General features: G+C 42.3%; 1 protein-coding gene across 1 annotated transcript in view; it reads left to right on the forward strand.

The window, feature by feature from the left end:
• The first annotated feature begins 20 nt into the window (after window positions 1–20).
• znf438 (zinc finger protein 438) overlaps window positions 21–25,185 on the forward strand; it is a 42,039-nt gene continuing 16,874 nt past the window's right edge. The window contains 2 exon segments of the mRNA XM_063873762.1: window positions 21–123; window positions 24,471–24,560. The gene's annotated coding sequence lies outside the window, so the exon portion shown is untranslated.

Below are 25,185 nucleotides of genomic sequence, written 5' to 3' on the forward strand. Positions count from 1 at the left end.
GGATAAAGTCAACGGTTTGGCTCAAAATGGCTGGAGAGAAACATCGACGGTTTTGCTTGGTATTTACGAAAAATGAGCCTATCGTAGCTTGAAGGCGCTTCCTCCACATAACTGGGGATCCAGGTGAGACATGTTTTAAAGCTAATCCAACATTTGCCTCCAGCCCGCTGCTGTTGGAGAGAGAAAACGAAAGCAAACAGGGCTCGATTGCAATGTTTTCACGCAGCATTTACATGCAGCATTGAGGACCTCTGGCTAAAGTCTTTGATTTCCAGAATGAAAAACAGCTTCAAACTCCAAAACCAGTCGTCACTGGGTGTAAAATTGACTGAAGATGCACGTGCAATAAACAGTGGAGAGATACAAGTATTAATTATTGTCATACAGTGTTTATGTATGGAGCTAATGCAGAGCAGGCCTGCGGCTAACCCTGCAGCTGTGCATCGCAGACATACGTCATGAGGCTATGTCCGCGCAGTTTGATCTGTGCACAGATATCATTGAGTTCTGAGAGATGTACAAACACACATTGCACGGACTTTTATGTTTGCACTGCAGCCTGCAACCCCCCTTGTGTCCTCAAGTTTCCTCCTGAAAGTCAGCTGGGGTGGAGGTGCACCTGTACTGTGACGTGATCCTCAGAGAAGGGAGTCAAGTTAGTTTTGTGTTTGTTATTAGAGGAGGACTGAATTGATTGCACTTCGATTGATTATCTTTGCTATAAGAATATAAGGTTAATTCAAACTATTGGTATGGACATACATTTTTGTTGTTGACATAATAAAACAAACTGAATCTAGTGAATAATCTGTTGTATAGCATGCATTTAATCAAGCAATCTATTCTAACAGAAGGAAGCTATTTTCTAACAGTTATGGATTTTTAAGGATTCTTTCCATTAATGTGATACAGTGACTTAATCTTTTAAGGTGATTTCTTCTTGATGCCAGAGATGGATGTTCCCTTTTATGTGGATTCTCAATTGATATTTCAGAACTACAAGCCAAAACAGCGTGATAGAAGCTTGTTCTCCTATTTCCCACCAGTAAAGGCCCTTATCACTTTAAATAAATGCTTACAGTTGTTTTCTATGGTCCTGTCATCAATTTCAAAGTTGTTATATGATATGGAGCACTGCATGATTTGTGGTGAATGACAAAAGACGTGCTGCTTGCAGTTAAGCAGCATCATTTGCACCTGTTATAGGGCCCCTGTAGACATGCAGGTGCTTATGTTTTATGCTTTTGACACAATTCCAGAGAGCTCTTGCGATGCACCAGGTACAAACGGGGCTAAAATGACTTGATATCGACAACACCTGACATTACTTATTGACACTATTATGCACTCTCACTGTGAATCTAAGTTAAGATTTTAGATACAGTAATTGAAGAAAGAATGGAAATTCTACAGATGGAGCACTTGGGCTGCATTTATTCCTGATTTCTGGCCCCTCTCCACCGGGAGGTCAACGGTCAGCTTCAGAACAGCTCTCCTACATCTCACAGGGAGTTTTTGTATTGCTCATTGAAATGTTGCAGACTAGTGACTTTTGTAGCTGACTGACTGTGTTGCTCCACATGAGCTACTCTTTAAAGTGTTGACAGAGACTGCTTGTTTTCCTTGCTACACGTACCAGGCATACTGCTCCCTCCATCCATACACATGATTTTATGTGGCTTTATGAATTTGGAGTCTAAGTGTGGCTTCTAGTCTGAGACAATTGATGGTCCCTGAGGACGTTTGACCTGAGAACAGGGGGAACATTTAGATCAAACACCTCTAAGATATTAAAAATAAGGAATACGATCTTCCATTGTGGTGAAATGAAGATAAATTCGGATGAGGTAGAACATTCCGCTACTCTCAGATCCATCTTATTGGAACTGAAAGTCTCTCTGACTGGGGTACATTATGTTCCAGAGAGTGTTCTTGGTTTTCCTTTCCAGATATAACAATTTATTATTTTCACTATCTGAAGCAGCCCAGTTTTTGTCACATTTAAGATGTTGTAAAAGTCAGCAAACCCTACATGTCTTTGGTCTTTATGCAGGGAAAGTTCACTGAAACCAGTTTCCTTTTCGACAATGGTTTTCAACTTTTACACTAAGTTAAAACAGGGAGTTCCCTTTGAAAAACACCATTTTTTTTCTTGGCAATTTGTCCTTCAGTGATTTGCACTAGGGGTTAAGTGTCAATCGGATATAATACAGTTTTGTATTTTCGCTGTAGAAAAGGTGTTACTCATGGTTAGGCAACATAATAAGGACCTCTAGGGAGAGATCTTTTTAAAATGCTGCACCTTCACTTTTGCAGGAAAATTGCTGTCTCAGCAATCTTTTTGTTCTGAAGATGGAAAGCAGGTCACACCACTCAGTAAACACTCTTTCGCATTCGGTAAAACTTTCACACTCATAACAGAAACTCCCATGACTCAACACCTACTGCGCACTGTCTCTCGATTATTAACTTTACCAAACTTTCCCTCCACCCCACGCTCAAGTTTTGATGAAGGTTGTTGTCATAAGTGGAAAGTCATGCTTTTGGTTTGCAGAGATTGGTTATTTCATAAAATAACATCTAAATCCCCCTTTTTAAAAAACCTTAAAGGTCCAGTTCAATCATTTTATCTGTCCAGGTTTTGATATATCGATTGCCTCTATGGCACGTAAACATTGGTGAATGGTAATATATTTGTCATCCTCACAACTTACTTTTTTAACACTTTACAGTCAAATGTTTTTCCAATACAATGTCCAGGTGCTGGGGTAAATCGCGACTGGACTCGTGAACTCGGTAATCTTAAAATCCACACGGCCACAATCCACAGAAAATGCTATCAATATTTTCACTGTAATAACTTTTTAACAGAAATAGTCCCTCTGGAAAATAGAACCAAAAGAAGCAGAAATACCCAAAATATGATAGTTCAAGGCGTAAAGATGTGCAATGTTTACACCAGGCCCAGGGGGCAACCGTGGCCCATTGTCCATTTTGAATTTTGGCCCTCAGCAAATTCTAAAATTACAACTGAAATGTTTTATTGTACAAAACATTTCATGAAATCATAAAGTTGAAAACCTTTTCTAACAAATGTGAGTTGATAAAAACAAAAAAAAAGCCCAGTAACTTATTTACATAGTCAGCTTTAAATATACCCTTCATATCTTCACTTATTATAACAAAATTATTATTATTATTATTAACTAAATAAATTAAACCCGATGGAAATCTGTGATGGAGGCTGTTTTTTAAAAATATATTTAATTATCAAGCATAATTTGCTTACTTGTAACTTAACTTATGAGGCATTATACCACACCTCTAATGAGGGGCCCAGTCCTTCATATGTTTTCCTGTACGTGGCCCTCAGTGAAAAAAGTGTGGACACCCCTGATTAACACTATAGTATGAAAATGATCATTAATATACTGAAAATGTAAGGGTTTACAGGCAAACTGTTTTTAAAATAATTTTAAAGATGTCAATTCTTGCTTTTTGAATATTATTCATTGTGAATGCCTAATCATGAAAATTATGAATTCATCGATAATGACAAATCTTTAGTTGTGATGAGAACTGTTGGCATTGTGTTCCCTGGATTTCTAAAAGAAGTAAGTTGTGTTGGCGGCAGAAACCTCTGAGAAACCCTTAATGGCTGCATGTAGTACACCACTCGAGCTACAGTATCTCACAAAAGTGAGTACACCCCTCACATTTTTGTAAATATTTTATTATATCTTTTCATGGGACAACACTGAAGATATGACACTTTGATACAATGTAAACTAGTCAGTGTACAGTTTGTATAACAGTGTAAATTTGCCATGCCTTCAAAATAACTCAACACACAGCCATTAATGTCTAAACTGCTGGCAACAAAAGTGAGTACACCCCTAAGTGAAAATGGCCAAATTGTGCCCAAAGTGTTAATATTTTGTGTGGCCACCATTATTTTCCAGAACTGCCTTAGCTCTCTTGGGCATAGAGTTCACTAGAGCTTCACAGGTTGTGCACTGGAATCCTCTTCCACTCCTCCATAAACATCACGGAGCTGGTGGATGTTAGAGACCTTGCGTTCCTCCACCTTCCGTTTGAGGATGCCCCACAGATGCTCAATAGGGTTTAGGTCTGGAGAAAAGCTTGGCCAGTCCATCACCTTTACCCTCAGTTTCTTTAGCAAGGCACTGGTCCTCTTGGAGGTGTGTTTGGAGTCGTTATCATGTTGGAACACTGCCCTGCGGCCCAGTTTCCGAAGGAAGGGGATCCTGCTCTGCTTCAGTATGTCACAGTACATGTTGGCATTCATGGTTCCCTCAATGAACTGTAGCTCCCCACAGCCGGCAGCACTCATGCAGCCCGAAACCATGACACTCCCACCACCATGCTTGACTGTAGGCAAGACACACTTGTCTTCGTACTCCTCACCTGGTTGCCGCCACACACACTTGACACCATCTGAACCAAATAAGTTTATCTTGGTCTCATCAGACCACAGGACGTGGTTCCAGTAATCCATGTCCTTAGTCTGCTTGTGTTCAGCAAACTGTTTGCAGGCTGTCTTTTGCATCATCTTTAGAAGAGGCTTCTTTCTGGGACGACAGCCATGCAGACCAATTTGATGCAGTGTACGGCGTATGGTCTGAGCACTGACAGACTGACCCCCCACCCCTTTAACCTCTGTAGCAATGCTGGCAGCAGTCATACGTCTATTTTCAAGAGACAACCTCTGGATATGACGCTGAGCACGTGCACTCAACTTCTTTGATGGACCATGGCGAGGCCTGTTCTGAGTGGAACCTGTCCTGTTAAACTGCTGTATGGTGTTGGCCACCGTGTGGCAGCTCAGTTCAGGGTGTTGGCAATCTTCTTATAGCCTAGGCCATATTTATGTAGAGCAACAATTCTTTTCTTCAGATCCTCAGAATGTTCTTTGCCATGAGGTGCCATGTTGAACTTCCAGTGACCAGTGTGAGAGAGTGTGAGAGCGATAACACCACATTTAATACACCTGCTCCCCATTCACACCTGAGACCTAGTAACACTAACGAGTCACATGACACCGGGGAGGGAAAATGGCTAATTGGGCACAATTTGGCCATTTTCGCTTAGGGGTGTACTCACTTTTGTTGCCAGTGGTTTAGACATTAATGGCTGTGTGTTGAGTTATTTTGAAGGCACAGCAAATTTACACTGTTATACAAGCTGTACACTGACTACTTTACATTGTATCAAAGTGTCATATCTTCAGTGTTGTCCCATGAAAAGATAAAATAAAATATTTACAAAAATGAGTGAGGGGTGTACTCACTTTTGTGAGATACTGTAAGTGGTAAAATATGTTTTTCCTTAATTTACGTGAACCTTTCTAAATGCCCCACTCTGCCTTAGGTGGTGGCTGACTGAGAACTCGCTCCATGTCATGTTATATAAGCACAGGTCACCTCAGTTCAGCAGAGTAGTGTAAACACACCGTACAGTTCATTCTGGCTCAAACTCATCTGATTAATTACATTGAGTTGGAACATTGTTCATTACAGATCGGATTGCTGCTCAGTCTGCAAATTGGGTAGCCTAGACATTTATGCTAAGATTTGTTTTGCAGTACACTGCCTCATAGATGACTGTGTGAGGAACACCCTCCTTCCCACACACACACTCACACTCTGCAGACTAGGACAGCCTCCTTTATCTCGTTAGCTCAATGTGGAAAATGTCTTGCACTTCAAGGTTCATGATAATGAAAGAAGAATTACACTGTGATATCTTCTATCACCAGAATATGAGTAAGGGGTTGGCATGTAAATCCTGCACCCAAAGTAAACACATGCCATGTGACCGGCTGGAGCGTTTACTTTGGCCTGGGTGAAGTTCCATGTGGTTTCACATGTGGCTAGATGAGGAGGGTGGAAGCAGGCGAAGGAAACTTAGATGCTTGTCTAACATTTCCGCTCAATCATATCCAAGATCATGTTACCATAACACACACAAGATTATTTTACACGGGCGCCACTCATTGCTGGCTTTGAAGTTACAGTCTAAGGAGAAGGTAATAACAAAAAAGTCGAGCGTCACCGAAACTTGTTGACATTCTGCATGAAGGATATGAAAATACTGCATGCAATTCAGCCAGGCATGGATTGGCTTTTGGTTTTCTCCGAGAAGTTTTGCTTTCAGGCTTGGCCTACTTCTTCAATTATGGCATCTCTAGATCATGGGTGAACTCAAATCACTGCAAGACTGAATTAAAATGCAGCTCTTCCTTAAAAACATGAACGGGGTTTTGTCTGAACCCGGTAACAGGGGCGCTGCGGCCTCATATTTTTTATACATATTTTCCCCGTAAAATGTTAAAGTGATGCCAGAAAACAATATTTCTGTTTGTCAAAGATGGTATAATGACTCAAAGATATGAAAATCGTGTCAAATAGGCCGTCACACAGCATAGACAGCTTGTTTTTACGGAGCTCCGAATAAATAATGGTTCAATGTCCGGCTGGTGGACGAGTTGCAGGTTTACACTGAAACTGTGATTACTGAATTACATTGTTTCTTTTACTGTCCTTTTTTCCGTATAGGAATTAAAGAAACCATAACTGTGGATAAAATTGTCGTCTGTGGTGCAATATATGACTCAGCAGCTTTAAGACATGAGGAAACTATTATTTTCTGCTTCGCTCTAATGTATTACTTTCGATGGAAAATGGGCGGGGCCGTTTTTTTGTCCCTAATTGATGTTATCGCCTTCATACTATATTGTTCTAGAAAAACCCCTGATGAATATACGTGCTAATTCAGTGTGAAAGACAGATTCCTCTCGTGTACAGAAGATGTTCTGCTACAAAATACCTTGTTTAGCGTCATAGATTAAAAGTGGTCTTTTAAAAAAAAATTCTACTTATACCTGAATTATAAGCAGCTGATATTTATCCCGTCTGTTAAGTGCTGCCCAAAGATGACAAGAGTTGAAGAACAAGGAAAGTGCATCTCTACTCTGAATAATGAATGGTGACCATATTGTGGATGGAAAAAAGGAGGATGTGGTTCAGTAATAGTCTGGTGAACATTTCTCTCTCCGCGAAAATGGTTGGTCTAGCTAGACTCTTGTTTCCAAGAAAAGTTAATGAAAATTACATGTGAAGCCTAATGACTGACTTTTACTGGATTTGGAGGCTGCAGGCAGCGAAGGCATATTATTATATTAGGCTGCTCCTTTGAGCATTAGCATAGTTACTGGCTATGTTCCACTTCCAGCAAACCAGTTTTGTTTGGCGTTGTGTGGTAACAGCTTAAGAGGTGGATGAGAATAGACTGCAGCATCAGACCTGTGTGGTCAGGGGAACTGGCTGCTAGGTTTCAGATCTGTCATTTCACTTAGGGCAATACTGCATTTATAATACATCATAAGTTTCCTCTAAAGTCAGATGTTTTTTTAAAATTGGAGTTCAGAAAAGGCTGTCTTTTTTTAAACTCTGGGTAGCCAAGTGAGAGAACACCCCCTCCCTGCAGAGGTGCCCTTGAGCAAAGGCCTTAAGCCCAAAATGTTCCCCCAGCCATCAGCGAATAGACCTGTGGGAGAGACCAGTTCCAAGAAAGTGTAGAGCAACCTTTTTTACTGTAAAGTAAAAAAGTGCTCAGTCAATAAGGGATTAAAAAAAGGAAGTTGAGATCACCCTCTGCATTGTGGAAGTGGTTTAGCTACGAAGCGATTGCAATCAGGGTTTTTTTGTAGCATTCTATTTCTGTTTACGTATTCTAAAACGCATATGCAGTGATCGCTTGGATTGTGGGTTTTGGCAGGGTCTTTCTTCGAAGGTCTAATTTTAAGAGTTATTAACTTTGTGGTATGCATGTTTATAAAGAAAAAACCCCACTTATTTTCCATTGTTTACATAAATAAGCAAAGAAATGCCTTGCCTTTTTAGTTATTTTACCTCTCACCTCAGTTTTACACTTTTCTTGGACTTGAGACCACTAATCAACTTATTTTATTGATGCATGCGCCCAAAAAACACAGCTTTTCCCAATCCATTTATCCTTTCTTCAAGCAAAAATGTAAAAAAATAAAGTATAGGAAAATACATTTTATGTTTAAATTAAAATCAGATTTTGACTAATTTTACGTCTTTTTTTATTACTATTATGGAAGTTTAAAGCACCAAGATTTTCCTAAGGTTTAGTTTACAATAACAAGCGTGAAAGACGTATAACAAAGCAAATAAAAAATGGGCCCTAAATAAGTATAGTAATAGTTATAAGTGAATTTGCGGCTGCTGTCGTGACGAGTTGATTCGCGGTTAAATGTTTTGGCTTATATGTATAGTGGTATACATTTATTTATGTCTACCAGCCTTAATTTCTCAATTAACTTCAGACATTAGGAAAAATCTAAGTCATTTTGGGCCTACGCGTGTTTATTCTGTCTGAGACTGGCTTGTGAATTTGAAACCCAAGCCCACGCCGTGTCATTCCTCTGCGGTCCCTCCTACCCCAATGGTGGGTGCAGCACGTGCATTAAAGGCAGCAGAGAGGCGTTCACTTTCATCCCCTGTCATTTGGCCGCTTCCCAAATATATTGTCTAACCACCGCTCATTTCGCAGCTCGTCCCACCCACTGTCTCCTCAGCCTCTCATCCCCCTGCGTATCTTTCTTGCAAACACATTGGTGTGTCTCCCTCTCTCCATCCCACAGCTATGATTTTGGCGTCAGGGTTTTGCTCCCACTCCCTCCCAGCCCTGGATCGAGTTACCCTGCCATTACTCAGTCGTTCCCCCTGCGAGGGTGCTCCATGTCAGGCGTAGCGGAGCCTGCCTGCTCGCTGCCTTCCTCTCCGGACCTGCGGAGTAGCTCAGTTCAACCACAGACGCCCCTGGTCAGTGGAGTCGCTCCAGCTATGGCACAGAGTCCCTGGAAAATGATGCAGAGGAGCGAGCGGTTGGGAGCTGCAGATTTAGAGCTGTAGATTCAATTTCATGCTGCTTTTTTCTCACTATGGTTTATATTAGAAAGCGTTTTGTTGTCTCTACCCTAACACCCACAAACACAAGAGTGTTTACTGCCAGGGGCTGCACAACCAGCCCATCCCTAGCATGCGTCACAGCTCCACTGTTGATTTGTAGACCTCATCGTTTTATGGTTATGTAATGTCGGTTCCCTTGACGAGTAAAACCTCTTGTTAAACCCCTCGCCGCCCTATTCCCATAAAGGTGAGTGATGCAGGCGGTGGTACGAGGGCCTCGCTATGCCGTATCCTACAGTACGTTGGACTGGATGGGATCAGTACAGGTGGCTTAGCCAAAGCATAACACTGCAGAAATTTCACTGACTTGGCTTTATCGCTTGATTAATGCACGCTGAGTAAATCTATTGAGAAATTGCGGCATCCTATAGGTCTAATTTACGAGCGTCAGTGAGGGAAGGTGTATACCTGTGTGTCTGCCCATGCCCCTTTCATAGGGTGTCAACTTTTATAGAGGCCTCAGCATCCTCCTCCTATTAAGCCTGTTGTGCACTCTAGTGGAGCCATAACTCCCTCTCTGCTCCTGCCAAGCTCTCAGTTCCTCAGTAATTTATTTAGGTCCAACATATGGCTGTCCTGTGCGATCCAAGGCAACATATCGCATCACAGGAAGGCCCGCTCAGGCTGGGCTAATCCTCCTTAATTGAAAGGGAGGCAGCGTTTTGGGCCAGTGGCTTGTACGTCGCTCATCTCTCCGCTTGTTTTACAGTAATGATACATCTGGGGTTGGAGAGTAGAGCTGTTTGTAGAGGGGGGGACGCTCCTGAGCTGCGGGGCCCGTAGGACTGTCACAGACGGAACTACAGAGCCGACTGCATGTTTACTCCTGTCTGTATTTGGCTATTTTATTCTGCCCTAACACTGCCTCGGCACAGTCTCATTTGCCATGCTAATGTTAGATTAGATTTACATCATCGGAAATAATAATACATTTAGGCCAAGGCTGCAGCTATTAAGGGTAAGGGAGGACATTTCTTTGCCCAGAACAGAGTCTACTAATATTAGGCTCACATTCCCCTTATCTACAGTATTGGAACGTAATGTTTTTTTCTGTGTAAAAAACTTCTAGACGTTACTTCAAATATAGTGACACTGTATGCTGTTTGGACTATTATAACTAAAGATAGGGGTTGTTAAACTTTAGATTTCTTTTATACTAGTGGTGTTTAGCAAAACTTAAGTTTGTATGGAACTTATATATATATATTATATTCTGGCACATTTATGGGATGCTCAGGAGCACCTCAGCACAGTAAACATTAAATACAGCGCATACACTAGGCAGTGTGGGGGTCAGAGGCCAACCTGTTGTAATTCCACAGCAGTCTTGTACAGCTGTGCAAAATATAAAAAAGATATAATAATATTCATCCCCAAAGTGATGCCTTGTTTAAATTTGCCATGGGTTTAGGGGTAAAAACTCATATTCACTTTTCATACAGAGATACCTGGCCTTGAAATGACTGTCTCTACATATAAGAAACTTTCCACCTATTTTTATGAATTACCTTCAACCATCAGTAAGTCATATCAATATTCTTGATATGTTTGAACCTTGGTTGGAGGAACAACACAGTTAAATGTTTTACGGCCCTCAATAGTATTGTGGAAGAGCAGGTAGACATTGTGTTGCTCAGTTCCAGTGTCCTGTTGGCTGTCTGAACCCTAGAATGACCTCACCAATCACATGACTATTATGCTACCTCTAACTCGTGTCAGCATTGGCCGTTCAATGTACTTTCAAGGCTACTTCTTCTTTCAGTTCAACAGTTTTCCACAGAAACATGTCTTTTTATTTATGGCTGCACTCTGACTTACTTTTATAGGTTTAGATAAATATCTTACCACTGGGGGTCTTGGCTGACCACAGTGGTACGAAAACTCAGGGCAGTGGCAGTAAGAATATAGTGGGTTTTCTTAGCTCTTAGCTCTGTCCGACACCTTGTTTATTTGCCCAAAGCTACAAGCAGCCACACTGGCCTTGTATTGCTATTTTCACACAGTAACGGTGACCTGGCAGTGCATTAAGGCAGGTCCGCAGCTACACTCCAGATCCAGTTGGACACGCTAAGCCCTCGACTGCTCAGCGGAGACCTCTAAATTACTGCCTTTCACTAGCAAGAAAAAGCATCTCACGAGTTTGAGGTGAGACTTTTGACGTTATGTTTTTTGATCCGTCTCTGCGGCAGCTCCAGTACACACAAAGAGAAATGGTTTGTACATCTGATATCTTTGCTAGTGCAATTGCTAGTGCGTGCAAGTAAAATCACTCGAGCCCAACGACCATATTACTTCGTGTTTTATCCTAAATAACCACTCTGGAAGGTATGAAAATGACTAACACTGGCAAATATATTTGAGAGGCTTAAGGTTAATACTAAACTGCTGTAATCCATTATTTGGTTGGTTTCAGAGTAGAGATAGCAAGGGTTCAGCATGTACCTGTCAGTACTAAATGATTGCTTATTTCCTGCCAGAGGCTGTGTGTGTGTGTGGGGGGGGGGGCTGGGTAGTGGGTGTAATAGCAAGCAGCTGCCTCAGCTGGACCTTACCTTTCCTTTCTGTCAGCGTGCTGTTCTCTCAAGCTACCCTGCTGCATGCCAAAACACCTACTTGTGCTTGAGTTCTGCACTGCCTGTTCGAGAGAGCAACCGCCGTAGGTGGTGTGTAATCAGGACGGAGTACAAGAAAAAGCCTGATCCACGTTGATGAGTGGTAACTTCCTGTGCGGCAGTGTTGGAGTAAGCAGTACGCACAAATGAAAAGCATCATTGTATGTCCAGAGGCTTACTCAACGCCTACTACTTATGACAATCCTTTTTTATTCTTCCTACTGTGGCTTTCCTTTTGTGATTAGCTAAATGCTCCATCGATCTGCCAAGTTGAGGCACCCGGAGCGAGGTAGCCATATTTATCACACAGCGAAGGGAGCATGCAGGATGTTGCACCGGCTGTCCTTCTTTCATTGGAAAACGATAAACATAAATCTGTGGAATGCATCCATGTGATCTAAGTCTACAGCCGACTAGATGGGGAGGAGGGGGAGGCCTGATCTGCACCGCTTTCCTCAGGCACTAGAATTAGAGAGCCGCAGCTCTATGGGGTTTGCTGACATTTGAGGAAAAAAAAAAGCCCACCTTCAGCAAAGGCAGACTTGCAAATCAGTGTCACAAGTGCAGGATTGTTGCTCTAAAATGGGAGCGAGAATGTGTGGGCTTCTGAGAAGCCCCCCTCAGCAATGCAGAGGGACCGTGGATAGGGCAAGGCTTCTCCCTTTGAATCACAGCTAATTAACGAAGTAATTAAGATCAGAATCTCTGCTCGGGAGTAGGCCTCTAAATTGTCTATACATTCAAATAGGCCATCAAAAGGAAATCCCTTTGCATCCAAGAAAGAGGTAAATTAAAGCGTTCAGACCCTTTCCTCTCTATTATCCTTGCCGTGTGTCACACAAGGGACATCTGTTGAAAAGAGCAAGCCGGTGTTACGGTGAGTTAAAGCCCTCTCTGCTCCATCAGAAGCACTGTTCATAATGCATTCGCTATACATATTTCAGCTCAAGTGAATTTATTTCAATAAATAATGTCACTCCAAGGACACGCTTCGATCTTTCCACGGCGGCCACGCTGTCTGTAAGCCACACCGTATTGTTATCTCATTCCTCTTGTGGAAAACGACACATTAACAAACAGTTTATAAACTGTGCACTTAGCACATCCACAGTTTTATCATCAGAGTAACCTCTCTTTATGATGGATGTGTATAGGTTTATTCTGCTGCTGCAAGGATATCTAGGGGTATGGCCGTAATGTAAAGGCTTACAGAGAATTTCATATAGTGGATGCGGTTTATGGCTGGGATTAAGACAAGTGGGCTTTTTCTGATACGCAGTATGTAGATGGTTCATCTACTGTGTTGGCTTTTTAAAATTCTGCATCCTTCAACTGAACTGCTTCTTGAGTAGAATGCTTCATGGCATTGGGGAAGTTTTTTCTGTCACAAAACACCACATTTGTCTTCAGTCACTACTTTTACTTACTACATCCATCAGTGAGACCATTACGAAGGACCAGTACTGCCTCTTTTGACAACCATTGGATGAATTACCCTGACATAACATTCTCAGACATTCATGGTCCCCAGATGATGAATCCTTATGATCCCCTGACCTTTTTTCTCTGCCAACAGCATGTCAAAGGGGCCACCTATTGCCCAACACCACCGACAAAATAGACAGACATGGAATTTTATAGGCATGCATGGGTCCTCAGGACTTACCCTGATCTTAAAATCTCATCATTTATTGGATGGATTGCCATAATATGTGCCACAGATAGGCTTTATGTAACTTTGCTGATGATACCTTTTGAACGTTTATATGCACACAACAGGGTTTCCTAAAAGAAATTGGTTTGCTGAAGTGGAAACTGATTTCAAACCTGTTTTACTCTACTTTTCAAAGTTTGTTTTTTTCCCTGAAATGCTGCTGTAGAAATGGCTTGACTCGCTCGGTCAACCACCCCCTGAGCTGATTCATAAAATTCCTTATTATAAATGTAGTGTCTAGATGACCATGTAGGCAATTACTCTACTCATTTAATATGCAACTTTTGCTGTGTGATAGTCCCGTTGCTACTTTTTGCAGAATGCTAAATAAGCTAACTATAATACATTTAGAAGTTTGTCTTTTTTTTCTGCCACGAACATGTGTTTGCGTGTGTAACTCCTTTTCCCCAGCTGGGTGACAGGACAGCGCAGGAATAGGCCTTTTACAGTTGGACTTACTGGTTGATAAGTGTTCCCTGCTCAGGGTACAAAGCAAACTCCTGTTTCCTGAGCTGTCTTGTGCAATTTGTGCTGAACTCAGTGTAGTGCCAGAACATTTCCACTTATGTTTCACCTCGGTGTACTCTGCCGAAAGAAACACTGGGTCGATAAAGTGATGGGGAAATTCAAGCGTAGGCCATGTTGAGTTTAGAGGCCACTACCCTTTTTTTGTACCAGTGCTTTTCTTGTATATCGTCAGTGCCCTGGGTCTCCACACATTACCTTTCTGAACGCTGATGTAGGTAGAGATCAGGCTCACAAAGTGTTGCTTTCAAGGGAAGTGAAACTGTTTCTTGTCAGGTTCTTAAAAAGTCTTGATGTTAACTGGCTACGTTTATAATTTGTTCAAATCGAGCATACCTATAAACGCCAACAGGCTCCCCTTTCAGGTTACAGTTGAAATTCGTCACATAACCCAAATCACTTCCTCTTTTCTTTCCTCTCAGGCAGGAAAGGGTTACTCTCCATGTTTCCTGTCCAATTCCCAGAGCTCCAGCTATGTTCTGATTGCTTTCTTGATGTTAAACATTCCCAGGCTCCTATAACCTTCTAGCTTGCCTCTGCCGTCCAAAAGCCGTCCCAGGTGAATGAGTGGGCGAACCCTCCTGTTTTTAAGGATAAAATCTCTACACACTTTTTTTTTTTTTTTCTTTCACAGGGGGTGGGAGATATGGGGACTGGAGGGGCAGGGAGCCGTGTGGTGGGAAAGCATTCTTTCTTTGCATTCCGTTTAGTTAGTGTAAGGCTGTGGGAAAGCATGTTTTCCCAACCATGGTTCGTTTGAGTCAGTTTTTCTTGTGAAATATGGCTGCACTTGGAATGAAGGTTGGATAAAGCAGGGCACAGTATGTTGAACCTTTCAAAGGGTGATGGTATAAATACATATGAGTCACACAACTTGAGGAACATGCCCTACCAACTCATATTTTCTGGATATCCAGGTTAACATGCTTCCCTTTCAAACGTCATCCCTTTATTTATTTATTCCGTAACTCCTTCCCACACACTTCCTTCCCTCCTGAGACACCTGATCGACAGCTGAGTTATGTTATCTCGTCTGAGTCAGGGAAACATTCACATCAATCATAAAACAAACGGCATCCAGATTGAACTAACATGCCTGCATGGAGGCTGCGGTGTGGATATGACCCAGGAGCAGAGCTGGGCCAAGCCGGACTATATTTAGCCCAGCGTTGCTCAGGCTAATTGCCCTCCCAGGCCTAATCATTTCCAGGCTCTGCAGCTCACAAACGACTGGAGGGGAGGCCAAACACCCACTAACCTCATGTTAAAGAGATGTCGGCATCAATGGGCCTGTCAGAGCGCTCCACAGACAAGACGAATTAGCACAATATCCTTCCTCTTCATATGCTATTAGACGTTCTATAAGAGGATTGAATTGGAGAGTTCAGTTTTGCTGTCTGCTGTGTTTAATAAATTGAATATGTTTTCCTGGTACGATATCAGTAATGTGAAGTGTCTTGGCTAAATTGGGAGGGGGTCCTTGGTTCATCCCGGCTTTTAAGGCCTTCTTGAGAAATCCCTTGTGAATGAGAAATCCCTCCACTGATGTGCCAGCTTAGCTTCTCTATGCCTCTACGAAAAAGAGAAGTTCCATCGCCAAGCTAAACTCGCCTTAGCTGTTATACAGCCTTGGTGGAAAAGTTGACTTTATAGTATTTTGTTCCTCTTGGTGTCCAGTTTCACCTTTTTCCTGTGTGGTTCCTGTCCCCGAGACTTGCCCAGGTTAAACAGCGGGCACATGATGGCCCAGGTCAGTGAGGGTGAGGGCTTTGTGGTGAGGGGATGGAAGGATGAACAGGTTGTGTTGCCTCTATGCCTCTTAGTCAACCCCAAGCTTCCTTCCTGGTCTTGTTCCCCAAGGCATGCTGGGAAACCAGATTTTTTTTCGACCCTTTGTTTAACACCTGTTTTTAGACCAGATGGACTGCCAATGATGAAAGGAATGAAGGAATCAGAGCGTACTCTTGATGACAAAGCCACCATCAACCGCTCAAGACAAGTAAGATAATCACATTTAGAACAAATGGTGTACTGTAGTAATATTCCCTTTCTCTCATATAAGTTCTGAAGAGTCATGAAACAGGTATATTATTAACTGTCATTTAATATCCAAAGTAAAATTTGGTAGAGTAGTTGTTTCTGCTCTATGATATGTCTTTAAAGCCCGACCATATTTAGCATTAACGTTTCTTATTCCTAACAAACTGAGATCTTCTCTACAAGAATGCTGACGTGTGCAGAATGGAGTTGCTCAAATTTGGAAACAATCCGGATCATGGCAAAGATTTAGTTCTGTTTATGACAGGCTTGCTAGGATTATCAGGATACACACAGTATGGGAGTGTTTGGTTCTTGAGGCTGCTTTGCAAACAAATGAATTGAGTAATAGTCAAATTGACAAATCACGTATACCAAGCATCAGCTATTGGTTATCCATGAGTTGCCAATTGATTACATATTTCAACAGTTGAGAAGTTAGCCAAACTCAGACCAGAGCTGCAACTCTCACTTGCCTTGGTGGTAAGTGGGTATCTATCATCATTTCAAACTGTGTGGTTGAATAGACCATAACTTGGCTTGAAAAGTATCTTGAAGGATTAAAAATGAGCTTTCCTCTTTACAAATTGTACCCCCGTATCTGTTTGGTCCCAGGCCTTTTAGTCAAAAGGTGAGCTGAAAGCCAGAGGCAGAGAGGAAGCAAAAGTGAACAGTGTTTGTCAGCTTTTTAAACCCTGAAATTGATTCTTCTTCGGCGCTTTTTATTCTAATGACAGGCTAATCCCCCTCTCCTGTTTCCCTCCGTTATAAATAGAGCCTCTTATTTCCCCGCTCCGCCGTGCGCTGCTTCTGAAAATTAGCACTCATGATGAGTCTGCGCTCTCGGCAATCAATTTGCCACACTAAGTCCCTCCAAAAAGGTTACCTGTGGCAACTGAGTCCCGGTCACGTAAGTTTGAATTTGCTTCTCCTGCCAATTACAATTTGGCTAGTTAAATAAATGGCTCCGTCTGGAGAGTCAGCTGAACGAAATGTCAAAATATTGATGTTGGATAGTTACGTGATTTTATGGCGTTTGTCACGGAGAGGAGGGTGATTGGTGCAGTTGGTGCATGGGAATAAGGGGGCGTGTCTGCCCTAGGCCTACTATAATGATATTAGTAGAGATTTGCTTATTTATGAGGCTGTAAGTTATTCATGCTAAGAGCTGACTATCCGTCAGAGCTAGGTTGGCTAATTGTAGCCTGCAACAATCATAGAGTGTCTGATAATCAAACTCTTTGTTCATTCACCACCTTAATATCTAGTCATTTGGATCCTAATCCAGGATTAAAATGCTGTTGATTTGCCTGCCAGTTCCTCTTTTGAAGTTCTGTGATGCAAAAGGAATGTTTTTTTTATTCTTTCTTCACTCACCTTGTCTCTTACTCTGAGGTGTGGGGGAACACTGCGTGCTGTTTTTGATGTTTTTGATGTAGTAGTTCTCTGATTTCACCACCCACATACCTACTCCGCTGACTATGTCTATATGTGAACGGTTTGTTTTAAGTGTCCAAAGTCAAATGCGCTGCAAAAAAGCCTCCCGTTACAGCCTCCCCAGTATCTCTGTGTGCCTTTGTAGTCTCAAAGCAATGGTGCCACTGAAAACTCAAACAGAACTGCTTGTTAGAAGTTCCCCTCGCAACTTTCTGGAGTCACAATTAGGCTGGATGTTTCCGTTAATTACTGTACAATTCCAAAACAGACAATATGACATTTACAATTCTCACATCTCACCCCTCTGTGAAGGCTGGCTGTTCCCACTGAAGTGGTCAAAGGACACATCATATGGACTTGCTCTTTTCAAGTCTACCCTGAGCTTAAGGGCCCACACTTGTATGCAGACTTTCCTCAAAGAAATTCATGGTGTTCTTGGTTGTACACAGAAAAATAAACCCCATTGCTATGCTATGTCATCAGGCATTGCGCTGTTTCATTGACTTTATTATGCCGTGCTATGCTACTTTCGGTTTTCACATTTTTGTGCAGAGCCAGTGACTCTTAAGAAAAATATAAATGCAGTGGGGAAAACAAAACTTTAATGTCATATTAAAGTTGATTTTACACAGAGGAAATCATTATTACTATCAGAGATTCTTGTCACGAAGAAATCCCTTTTCAGATATACATAAAAAACACACATGTTCTGCTAATTGAATTAGCCTAGATTCTTTTTAGAATGCTCTTGCATACATTTTGTTGTCACAACTGAACTCTTAATAGAATCCAGGCTGTTTACCCCTTTAAAACATTCTGAGAAAACAAATAAACCGAAGGAACATCTGAATTTTAGGTCGTGCAAATGTTTCAATCCTGTTTTGACATACGTGCATAGTAAGGCTGTAGTAGGTGTTTCTTGGATTTAGATGTGATTGAAGTTAAATAATGTACGTCATTTGGATTTGACATTTTACTCATCTCTTGACATGTCACCGCACAAGTCAATTTGTTGTTGAATTTTCCTCTTGTGATTTCTGTGAAGTTAATGACTACATATTATACCTCAACATACATCCATGTAATTGTATCGAGCGCACACACACCACCTTACTGTGTGTTTGTCCGCTGCTGTGGGTGCCCGGGCAGGTCTGCAGTGTGTCTGGCAGGCCGCAGGGTCTCTGGGTTGCTCTGATAGCGCTTGTTCCTTTGAGGCCTCCAACATGCTGTGGATAACGACACCAGCCTCGTCCAGAGTCTGATCTCAGGCCAGCGAGACAGCATCCAACGTTACAGCTGCCAGGACCTGGGCAGAATAAAGATACACCCGTGGTTGATTGGGTGAGCACATCATCAGACGTGTAACACAGGTTTGATAGCTGATAGCACTAGTCCTCCCTGGCACACAACGATGCCTGGATGCACCCTTGGAGAATCAGCCCACCCCTCTTGTCTCCCTCGTCTCCCCTTGATCTACCTCAACTGGCTCCTCTCCCCCCACGGTTCTCCTCTGTTCTTTCTGTGCCTCTCCCCCTGAAACACTCTTTCTTCTTTGCCTTCTCCCCTCCCAGTTCTTCGTCAGATCCACAGGGCCAGATTTTTATCGCTTTTCTGCAAGTCCTGCAAGGGGAACCTTGAGGGTCTCAGTGGGATCAATTTGAAAGGGAAGCGCTTGTCTCTCCTCCTCTCCTTGGCCCTCTCGGCTGATTGGGTCCTCTCGCCAGGAACTTGCAGGCTTTTGATCTCAAACCGCCCCCACCCACCCCTGCCTGAAGTTTTTGTCGGAGCTTGGCTGTAAAAAAAAAAAAAATCTGTTCTACTTTCTGAGAAATGTGGGCCCCATCCTATTTTCTCTGCACCTGTGAGAGACAGAGGGAAAGCTTTGCAAACCCACTGGGTGGTACTAACAATCTATGGCGTGATTGACTTCTCTTTGAAGATGTGAGAGCGATCCGTCTCTTCAGGTGGAGGTACACCAAAGAGGACATGTGCTCCTCGGGCAGCTTGCTTGAACAACTGGTGAGAAGTTTCTGTGAGCGGCAATGCATAATTCACACCGTGTGGGGGACGGCTCTCTGTTAAAAGAGGAGAAAGGTACAAGGTGGTGCCTGGGAGCGTTCCCATGCTGGGCTGTGTTGAAGTCGCTCCCTCCTTTTGTACGACATCAAGTAACAGTGACCCTGCAGCAAAAAGGGACAACATCAGGACCGAGGACACTGTGTAGGGATTATCCAGGTTCAGTTTTATTTTAATGGTGCAAGCTTTAGTTTTAAGAGGTTATGATGCCGTTGTATTTTAAGTAAATGCTTAGAACTGGTAACACGATAACACCACTAACAATTCAACTTGCTACGGACAGTTCTCCACCATGGGATGATCCTCTCAGTGCTTTTCCTTTATGTCGGTGCGCCGCAACCTCTGTTAGCTGGGAACAGGCCCAGAATGAAAAGTGGCTGGTAAATTTTACCATAGCAACACCCTTCTCTCAGATCCCTGGGAGCGAGGACTAGGGCTCGCTTTGCCCTCTCTCCTTTAAGGAAGGGACGGGTGTCACCTAGGGACACATTTTGAGTATTCAGGCTTATCTCTATGTCTACCAAAACTTCCTGAGGCCTTTTGATTATGTAAATATGTTATATAATAAAACTGTTTTTCTAAGGATTAGGCAGTAGAAACACTCTCTCAGTGTTTGGACAGGAGCCAGACCACTCCACCTCCTCTTCCTTCTATGTCTCCTGTCAGGTCACTGGAGGTCAAATCAGAGTTTTTCTTGTCCTACCTTACTGACCTCTTGTCTCCTGGGAAAACTCTAGTCACGACTTAGGATTAAAATTCTTGGTAAATTTAGCCAAACCTTGCCACAGGTTTTTGTGCTTTTGTTTTTCCAGTCCATCAAAAGAACATGACCGTATTTCTTGCCAGCTCGATAGAACGAACTACTTTTTCACTCCTGAGCTGATCAGAGACGACCTGGAAGTTTGAGGTGGTTTGCATCTTCTTGCTATAAAGAGAAGCACCCCTTATTTTCAGGACTTTGGGTCCCTAGGTGCTGACATCATCAGTGTAGTTGTGCACTAATTGAGGTTTAATGCTAGAGTAGAGAGAGCAGGGCTGTAATTTTCCCGCCCCGGCCTGGAATAGAGACGACAGCTTTTATGTGGTCCGGGCTAATTTAGGTTGCAGTGCTGCAGCTGTGGGAAACCTCACACTTTTGTGTCCTTCTTATTCTGCTTAGAAATAACAAAATATATGGAAAAAACAGCTTTTTGAGTCTCATAACCAAACCAAGCAATATGGTTGCTAAACATTAGCAAGACTCTGTACATCCAAACACTGGACTTAAAAATGTTATGGAAATATTTTTTCCATTGCCTTCCTCTTGCAAAACCACCAACATTCCTTAAGTAGGCCAAAGCCTTCAAGAAATAAATCCATCCCCAGCACCTCTGCCTTGAAACTTCCCTCGTCTGAATGTAAAGCAACACAATGTGGTTTATATAGGCTTACGTAGGTGGAGGAGGAGCATGAGGTAGGAGCAGCTGTAATATGCAGATGGAATTCTATGTGTCATTATGATTGTATGTCCATAGAGCCTGGGCGTAATGACATTCATCCTCCCATCTCGGCAAACAAACAAGCACGCATGCACACCGACGCAAGCCCAGAGCGCTACCTGCTCTTTATCCCATCCGCCTTATCAGGGCCTGTGTAAACATCAGGCCCGTTTGAAGTGGAAAGCTTTAATCACAAGAGTAATCATTGACATTGTTTGGTGGTTACTGGACTCGAAGAGGCGGGGGGATACCATCACGTCTTGCAACGATACCTGATACTTTTAGTACAGCATTATGACTGCTGATACTGAAACTGATAACAAGCATTATTGAATTCCCCATCTATCGTCTTATATATTGCAGAGTGAAACGAAACTGCTTAGGGTTGAGAACGTTAAACTGTTAAAAATACATCAACTAAATTTCACTCTGTGGGAGGACTCATCAAGCACCCCCAGTAATAGATGACATTTTAACCTGACTGCTTTAAGTTTGCGATTATCCAGATGATAAAATCATTCGTGCCATGATCGACAAGGAAATATTATAGGTAGGCTTTGCAGTCTTTTCAAATTCTTACAAAAAAAAAAACGTGATTTATCTGCAAGCTGTGTATATAAACATGAAAGTTTGTTAGATAATTAGATGTTTTTTGACTCACAGAAGTCCCCGTATATGCTAACATGCAAAATCAAATTGCATCATGAGGATTACCGAGTACATGGTTGTGAAGGTATTTTGTTTCATCATTTAAACCACTGAATTGTCCAATGTGCGAACCCCTTGGAGCTAATCCCACTGAGAAATGTGATGAAACAGCGCACAGTGGCACATGCACAAACTCAAACAGAAGCTTTTTTGACAGCAGGATGCTGTGATCAGCCCTCATACGGAGGAGTTTGCGAGGGAAAAATGAAAATAAGCAGTAGATGTCATTGTACATTTTGTATCAGTGCTTCGGTAATGTACAGTGGCCTCGGGGTGTGATTTGGAAATGAAGGAGTGTTTTTGCGATTAACTCTCAGCACATGTCCGCACACACACATACACACACACAGATCCCATTGTACCAGTCGAGTCTAGCTGGCCTCTGCTTGGGCCAAAGCCTGTTAACTCCAATTCAGAGCGTGGAGGCTGGTAATGAGCACTGTCAGAGTTGACATAACAACCTCCCGCTCTGGGGTTGAACAGTGGAGTCAGACTCAGAGAGAGAGAGAGCTAGCAGGTTCTGTTTGTGCTAGGTTGATCCTGGGAAATCTGCAAATTAACCGTTTAAATTCCCACCTGCATTCAGCTTTGTTTTGCTACTTGTTTGGTATTGGAATGTTTTGATTGGCGGTCAGAGACATGGACTTTGAGGAGTAAATTCCCTTCCTTGGAATAAACCTTCACTGTAATGACTGATCACAGGAGAAGTTGGAGGTAAATCATGTTTACTCAGACTAATAGTGAGTAGTTTTACCTTTAATTCCCCTCTTTTGTCGAATGAAAGAGCTGCAGCAGCTCAGTCTGTAGGGACTTGACTTCTAGTCCCACAATAATCTAAATACGGAGTGTAGATTGATACCTGGATTGCGACAAATTCCCTTTTCTCACCTGCCGAGGTGCCCTTAATGCCCTGTCAATGTATGTACAATAGTATCCCTAATAAACACTGCTCCCTCTACCAAGATGTGTGTGTTTGGTGTGTCAATCAAAAGTCAATTAAACTCCCCCATTTCCCTTCTGTACTTTGAAGCTTAATACTTAAGCACCATCAAAGTTTTCAATTAGGAATTAGGGTATTATAATGCCGTTTGGTTTCTCACTTTGCTCGGTTGAAAGTAACGTATTGCTCAGCTTGCCCTTAATGTTGTCTTTAATATTTAAATGGAAGTTGTGTGCATAACTTTAGAATAATTTAAATCATTGTACACCCTAATTCACCATGAATAAATGTTTTTCTTCACCGTGCCACGAATAATAAAGATAGGAAAATAATACATTTTCATCCCAGGAGCATGGAATAAGTCATTGACATTATACAAACTTTAGGTGCTCTGTGATTTTGTCCTCAAGGTTAATTTCCAGAACGGTTGTTTTCTCCACGATAAGCACTTTTCTATGTGTCCCCATCCCTGCTCATTAGAATCTGCTTGTTTAGGATGGATGACTTGCTGTGTTGTCTGATTTGAGTTCAGGCAGCACAAAGAACAGCTCCTGCTTTCCAGCATGGCGTGTCCCGGACTCCCATTTCTCAATAATTCATCCAGACAACTAGAATGATTATTCTATGAATATGCACTGAAAATCCCTTTCTTCTGCTCCTTCTCTCCAAGTTTGTGCATGTCAGTGTGTGCTCAAGTGTGTGTACATGTGAGCAAATGAGTAGCTGTGTGTATGCAGCTCTTTTTCTCCCTGAAACAAAGGAGGTGTCAGGGCGAATTAGGCCCCCTACGACTGAACGCCCAGAGAGCTTAGAGATGCACCACAGGTTCTGCTGAGTCGCACATGAGCCATGGTGTCTGCCTCTTCCCCTCTGCTTCCCCCTGCTTTGCCCCCCGCGCTCGCCCCCTCTCCACTCCTGAGTTGCTCTAACAAGGTTGTTGGAAGAGGATAAGGCGTGTTAAATGAATAATTTACACAGAAGAGCGCTCCTTATTTATTTAATACGGCTGGATCTGACTGAGTGGGCAGCCCAGGACCCCAACTGCCAAGACACTGGCTAAATGAACGCTTCATTCGGCTTAATGGAGGGCCAAAGCGACAGGCATTTAGAGAGAGCTAGGGGGAGCATGATAGACTTTGTAAGTTGTGTGTATATGTGCTTGTTAAACAGGCCATGCGGAGCTGCGCTAGAGTGCGAATCTTGTCCCTGCTGTATGTACTCTGTCGTCGCACCGTGTAACTCTTTATACCTTGATGCAGACAGATCACATAAGGGACCCTTCACCCATTTCAAAATGCTTCCAGGAATGTATGGAATACTTGCATGGAAGAAATAATTACACACTGTGTTTTTTGTGCTAGTTTAGGGACTCCCAATTAGTCAATACTGACTAGACGCTAAATCATTCAAACTGATCAATGATTTAATATAATCATATCATTAACTGTATCTATACTTAGAGTTGAATATATTGAACAATTATTCAATTATTTTATAAATTATTCAAACAGTTATTAAACTAAATCAATTATGAAATGGTAAAAAATCTAATTATATTTTACCTAGACATTTTTATGTCATAATGTGCCGCCCCTATAGCTTTCAGCAAATCATAGCGGCCTTCAATCATTTATATCAATCTAGATTCATTTGTCTTCAACCAGAGGAAAAGATGTGTGTACTGTGTTTTTGTTTTTTAAAGCAGCAACATCAAATTGTTTCAAATTCAGATATACTTAATCATTTTTGTTGCGAACTGGCTAAATCCAAGCTAAAATGTTGGGGGCAGTCCTTAGTAACACCTCCACTGTAATGAAAAGTGACTTTAGGATTAGTCTTTTGAAATTAACATAACAATTGACCTTTTTATTATGTATTTTCTACAAAAAATATTTTAAATTACAATGTTTGATGTCTTTACAGGGGGGAGTGTGGAGAGGAGGGGACAGGACCATTTCCCGGGCACCACCCAGAAAGAGAAGGAGCGAGGGAGCAAGGAGGATCATCCAATCGGTACAACACTTTTCGATTTGATATCAGTTGTTTTAGGATACAATGGGTGTACAGCACTGTTTTCTGTCATGATGTGTGCACAATTCACAGGAGGAGGAGAACAATAAAACAGCTCAGACAAAATCAGGTTATGATCACAATCCTTTAAATCCTCTGTCTGACATCTGGGTTTGTCTGTTCTCGCCGGTGTCCTCATCCTTCTCCTCCTCATATTCCTCTTCTTATTCCTCCTGTAGACGGAGGCAGTCCCGCTCAGCAGGAGCAATACAGGGCCTCAGTTCCCGTGTGTGTGTGTGTGTGTGTGTGTGTGTTTCCCAAGAGAATGAAATCCCACAGCTCACACTGACCTCATTATAAAAATAGCTCATCTATCCAGCCATCACATTTCCCTCCATTTCCCCTCTCCTCTGCAATCTCTTAGATATATATCGTGATCCTCTCTACCTTCCACTCTCCGTCTCTCCATCAGTGTTTGCGCTGGATTTAATGTGAGATTAAAAGCTTTACGCAAGACTTTGTAACGGCAAGGTTTCCCCCTCCACCTGTCATTACCAATCTGGCCGTAATCTGGGATCATAAGATGTCTTTTAATCACGAAACATCTCGGAGTAACATTAAAGGCGGT

Source organism: Eleginops maclovinus, chromosome 21 (assembly GCF_036324505.1).
Source record: "Eleginops maclovinus isolate JMC-PN-2008 ecotype Puerto Natales chromosome 21, JC_Emac_rtc_rv5, whole genome shotgun sequence".
Classification (NCBI taxonomy): domain Eukaryota; kingdom Metazoa; phylum Chordata; class Actinopteri; order Perciformes; family Eleginopidae; genus Eleginops; species Eleginops maclovinus.